Source organism: Microcebus murinus, chromosome 2 (genome assembly GCF_040939455.1).
Source record: "Microcebus murinus isolate Inina chromosome 2, M.murinus_Inina_mat1.0, whole genome shotgun sequence".
Lineage (NCBI taxonomy): Eukaryota > Metazoa > Chordata > Mammalia > Primates > Cheirogaleidae > Microcebus > Microcebus murinus.
This window is the reverse complement of record NC_134105.1, coordinates 48,840,970-48,847,160: the sequence shown is the minus strand read 5'-3', so window position 1 is coordinate 48,847,160 and position 6,191 is coordinate 48,840,970. Positions and strand designations below refer to the sequence as shown.

Here is a 6,191-nt window from a genome sequence, read left to right as displayed (position 1 = left end):
TGGTTCTTCAGATATGTCCTGAAGAGACCAGGCCTTTGATCAGTCTTTGGATGCAAGCTGTCCCCAGGGAAGAGACATAAACTTGAGGAGGCACCTCAATTTGTCTAAGGGCAATTCTCAGAGACAGACTCAACTTTGAACCTTCAAGAGCCAACACTCCCAAAAGCTGGGGAAAACCAGTGCTTCAATCCTAAAAGTGGCATTTGGGTGGTACACCGTGGAATACACTTCACAGTCTAACTTCAGGGGAAAAAAAATGAGACTCAAACTGCAAGAAATACAGAGATAAGGAAACCCAACAACATTATTTGAGTCCCTCCGCACATCTCTGTCACTGGAATTCCTAATTATGTGAGCCAATAGGTTCCATTTTCTGCTTAGTCTGATGGCAATTAGGTTTCTGTCACTAGCAAGTGAAAGTCTCCTGATTAACAAGCCCTCATGTTTGAAAAAAGCAATAATCACTATTTTCTGCTTGCAGTACTTATCACAATGTTAATGTTATAATTTATTTGTTTATACATCTATCTCTCTTACTAGACTGTAAATTCCTTACAGGATCATATTTTATTCATCCTATCTCTAGCATCTGTAGCAGTGCATAAATAAAGGAGATTGTGAGTAAATATTTATTGAATTAATGAATAAGAAAATGCCAAAATGATAGAAAATGTACACAGGTGCTGCATTCTAGAGCACAGTCAGTCAAAAATTGACTTAAAGAGCACAATACTTGAGGTCTCAGAGTTCCCATTTTTCTCTGAGCCCTATCTAAATTGGAGTTTAACCCAAGATATTCAGATTCTTTAATATTAGATAGCTTTAAGCTAGGTTTGGTGGAATACTTATTTCCTCTTAAAATACTTATTTCCTCTTTTTGCTTTCACTGTAATTCTGGGTTCCATGTCTGTTCTTGGTCTATTGATTCATTTGGTTCCAGACCCTGGGTTGGACTCTGAGAATATAGCTATGAGTATGATAGAAAACCCTGTCCCCAGGGAGTGTATATTCTTAAAAAGGAAAGCAGATTTTAAACAAATAATTACAAGGTATTACATTGTAGCACCTTTTATATTACAAAAGGTAATTATGAGAGTGTATAGCAGGAAAGGATAACCTAAATTGTAAGACTAGGGAAATTGTCCCTGAGAAAGTGACACTTGAACCAAAGGAAGAATAGAAGTTAGCTCCATAAAGTGAAAAGGAAACAGTATAAAGTAAAAGAAATAGCAGGGCAAGAGTGTCAAGTGGCGGACAAACGCCAGGTTTAGGAAGGGCCCTAGCAACTCTTGTAGCCATCTTGTCACCATGAAAGGAGTCAGCATAATAGGACAAGTTAAGATTTTTTAACTTTACCTTAAGGGCACAAGGAAGTCTTTGTAAGGTTTGAAGTTGAGAATAAAATGTTGATCAAGTGTTTATTAACTGCCATGCCTTATTCTAACTGCTTACTTACTAATGTGACAGGTACTGTTCTAAGTATTTTACATGTGTCAGTATCTTCATGATAATCTATGGTAGTTCTCTGGGCTTGTCATTTGACAGTCTAGCAACTTGCTCTCTGCCTCTCACAAAAGTGACATGACTGGTTTTGAACTCAGAATGGAAAATGGATTGAAAGAGAATATAGTTGGGATGATTTGGGTTATAAATTATAGAAAACCTAACAGAAAATGGCTTAGACAATTGGGAAGTTTATTGGCTTATATAGCTGTAAGTTCAGAAGTAATCTGAACTCTGGAATGATTCCTTTCCATTCCTCTTGTTTGACTTGTGTAATATCTACTTTATCTTGTGGTTGGCTCTCCTCCTGATCCTAAGATGGCTGTAACAGTTTCTATATTTCTTTGCTCATGTCCAGCAAGAAGAGAGAATGCCTCTCTTGGAAGGAGAAACTTCCTTTCCAGAAGCCCCCACAAACATTTTATTGTGTCCCATTTACACACTGGCATGGTCAAAGGAATAGATGAATTCACTAACTCAGTAGAAATTCAATAGGAATGTACTAAGTAGCTAAGCAGAATCCACTCCTGGAACTGAGGGTGAGGTTAAATCCCACCCAAATCAGATGGCTAAATGGGAGAGGGGTGTTTCCCAAAAGGAAATTTTGGATAACTGCTACCAAGAAAGAGCAGAAATGGATACCGGGAAGCAAACACAAGTCTCTATTACAGGGAGCAAGACTTGAATCAGGAAGCCAGTTAAAACACTTTTGCAGTAATCCAAATGAGAGAGGAGACTGGCCTGGACAAGGAGAGTTCAGGGAAGGTTGAAGGAAGTAGACAGATTCAAGTGATGCTAAGAGGTAGAGTGGACATGACTTGATAACTAATTGGCCGAGAATTATAAAAAGTGGGGGGACTAGTTAAAGATGACCCCCAAATTAAAGTTTTCTCTTGCCCAGACATGACATAGTTAGCTTAAATGTTTAAAGAATTTCCTGGCCCTGGGTTTATGGATGAGAAATGTTCACCATGGGTTCCTTTTTGGTGTTTTCTAACCTAACCTTATAAATGGCTCCTTTACCTTTTAGAGTTCTCTCTTGTTCTTCTGGACCCTTATATGTTTAATTCTATACTGCTTGTTTAACAATGTACTGCTTGTTTGACCACATTCATTCAAATATAAAGGTTATTTCTACCTCAACTTCTTTATGTACTACACTAGGCAAACATCTGACTCTTAATACTCTCGGTCAATGTATTGAAGTTTGAAATTATTTCAAAGCAGTTTTTTAAAGTGGCAAAAATTAGTATACTCAGAACTGTAGACACAAATTGGAATGGCTGCTCAGCTGATGATTCCCCTGTGGATCTATCTGGTAAGAAATTCCAGATCACTGGCCGCAAAAGTAGGCACATGATCCAGGCTAGGTCAATTTAAGTTCCTCACTCCCCAGCCACAATGATTCATCCAAGTGGTGGGCTTATGATTCCTTTCTAAAAATTGTTCAAACTGAAGCAGAGGAAAAGAAATTCTCTCTCTTCCAAAATGACTAAGCTTGAAAATGAGTAAGCTTGAAAGAATGCAATTCCAAGTTGCTTTAGCTGTGTACTCTTCATGAATTCAGCTCATCTGTAGAAGGAAAGATTGACACTAGTGTGCAGAAAGATACAGAGACACAAGGTATGAAAACAGAGAGGGAGGAGAGAAAGACACAAAAGTCTTGAAATCTGGTAGCATTTATGTCCCTGGATCCTGCTGCCCCTAGAGCTGGCTCTACTTCTGACCTTTGTGACCTTATTGCAGTTTGATCATGTGTTCCACAAAAGCAGAGATCCCAAGTGCGTGACACACAATAGGCAATCCAAAAATAACAGTTGAGGTAGAGACTTCACTTTGGACCAAGATGCAGTGACAAGGGCTAGACTTACTCCCCAACTGAAACAATTTTAAAACAAGATGCTCATAAAACAGACAAAATATGTCACACAATGGTTTTCAGATATTGAACATCAGAAGGTGCAGGACAATGATCCTTAGAGAGAGGGATTGCTTCTACTTTCCTGCCTAGAGAGAGTTTCCATACTGTATTGCAAAGAGGGAGAACCCAGGTGGAGCCTCATGGTCTTTGTGAGTTGAGACAATAGAGCTAGGGGTCCAGGGAGATCAAGGCAGCCAGAGTTCTCAGGGAAACATACCAGAGAGAAGATTGCTGCACAGATTGAGTGCTCCTGTACAGATTCCCCCCCCTTTATTGTTTAGCTGAGTATTCATCAAGGTGTATTTATGAGGAATGATCTTAGGTGAGAGCTCTAAAAACACCCAAAAATTCTCTATAGTTTTCTTTGAGCAAACCTGTGTTCCGATTTGGGAAATAAATGTATCCATAGTTTCCAATGAACAAAAACTCTCTTAGTTAAAAAAAAAATTATTGAATAAGTGTGAGTCAATAAATTCTCCCTTTTTCCTTAAACCAGTTCCACTTGGGTTTTTGTCACTTGAAACCAAAGAATCTTTTTTTTTTTTTTTAGTCAGAGTCTCTCTCTGTTGCCCAGGCTAGAGTGCTGTGGCATCAACCTAGCTCACTGCAACCTCAAACTCCTGGGCTTAAGCAATCCTCCTACCTCAGCCTCCCGAGTAGATGGAAATACAGGCATGCCCCACCATGCCCGGCTAATTTTTTCTACAAATATTTAGTTGGCCAATTAATTTCTTTCTATTTTTAGTAGAGATAGCATCTTGCTCTTGCTCAGGCTGGTTTCGAACTCCTGACCTTGAGCGATCCACCTGCCTAGGCGTCCCAAAGTGCTAGGATTGCAGGAGTGAGCCACCGCGCCTGGCTGAAGCCAAAGAATCTTAACCAATGCACCTTACAATTCCACTTCTCAGAGTTTATCTTCAGGAACTAAGAAAGGATTCCAAAGATTTTGGTTATAAGAATGTTTATCATTTTAATGTTTATAAATGTCAAAAAATATCAGTCCCCCCAAATTTTATGCAAATCATGGTAAATTCATCTAATAAAATATTATGTAGTAATTAATCTGACATTTCAGTGTGTTACTAGTTGACATAAAAGTGAGTTTGTGATATTTATTTATCTGCAGGGGAGATAACATGATCACAAAGGTGGTTTCCCTAGGGTAGGGTTTATCCATTGCACTCCCAGTGTGCTGACCCCTGCAATATCCCCAACGTGGGAAACTCGACTGCATAATTTTTGGTAGTAGGGCATTGCATTCACAAAAGATTTTTTTTATTAAAAAAATTTTTTTAAAGAAATATGTTCATAATATATTCGTGAATTTTGAAAACCAGTTCACAAAACGGAATGTGTAGTTTTTCATTGTATGTATGTATTATGCATATGAAGCCTGGAATGCTATATCTCAAAATTTTAATAATTTTTCTCTCTGATACAATTTCGGGTGGTTTTTGTTCTTTTTTCTCTTAACTTATCTGTATTTTTGACTATTCTACCACAAATTTGCTTCAGCTCTTTTTTTTTAAATGTCTGTCTCCTTAGTTGACCTCTGAGTTTCTAGATGTTTTTGTTTTGTTTTTGATGGAAAGTTTACCACTGGCTTCCAGTTAATGGTGAAGCAGAGAAGATTGACACACTTTGAGCTATTTGAATAATTAATCCTTTTCTATTCAGATTACAGACTCTTCCTACTTCCCCAAATCCCCTTCCAGATCTCTAATTATTGCAGTTTTACTACATAAGATAACTCTACGCACTGTACACATACTACAGGCATAATAACTAAGTAGATGCTTATTCTATCACTAATATCCTAAGAGAGAGATGCTGTATAGTCGAAGGCATATGTTCAATTAAAGGGGGCCAAAGAGGTTTTAAACTTTTACCAAAACACATTGAAGCAGCTCAATTATTGAAGCTTAGAAATGTTTCCCAGTGTCTGGCTGACCTAATGCTTTGGCAAACACTGAAAGTGACCTATGTCCCAAGGGGAACACATGTTACTCCTAACAATTCGGTGTCCTAGATTTTCCAAAAAAGGCCTGATTTTTTTTTCTTTCTTTGTTTTTCGATAACAAAGGTCATTCCTTTATTGGATTTTGATTTTCATGTCTCTGGAAGATTTTTCCTGTGAATGAATTCATGTATTTAAATAAAAGATCTTTTGCTAGATTACAAATCTCAATTTTTAATTTAGAAAAGATGATCACCAAAGTATCAGGGTTGAAACAATTAATCTTCAGGTAGGGTAATAATGTGCGATTAGTGGCCACAGCAGGATCAGGAAGAGATATGAGTGTTGTGGATATTAAAAATTTAACTGGGGCTGAAACTTTGGTAATCATAAGAAACTACCACCTTGAATTCCCAGTTTGCACCGTGACTACTTCTGACCCTGTACTCATATATAAAACTATCTAAGTGTATAAAAGAGGCTCAATCAGTCAGTATCTTATTGCTTTTAAATCCTTAGTTCTCAAATGGAATTTTAAAAAATGATCCTGGAGCCTTGCTGGGTTGTTTTGAGGATTAAATGAAATACTAAATGTACAAATGATTTGAAAAGCACTTGCATGTTTTTGCCAAGGAGTACAGTCCTTTGTTAAAATATTACTATGGGAGTTAAAAAAAATAAAACCCAGAAAAGTTAAGCTGTTCTGGTTGAAGAGAACATGAAAAGCAGAAACCCTTTATACAAATTTGATATGTTACTCTTACTTTTCCTCATGTTTATTAGAGAAAAATTAGAACAAGAAAAAAATCA

At 37.4% G+C, this 6,191-nt stretch overlaps 1 pseudogene; it reads left to right on the top strand.

Annotated features, from left to right (window-relative positions):
- Positions 1–4,536: 4,536 nt before the first annotated feature.
- LOC142869629 (uncharacterized) lies at positions 4,537–4,690 on the top strand (annotated as a pseudogene).
- Positions 4,691–6,191: the final 1,501 nt, after the last annotated feature.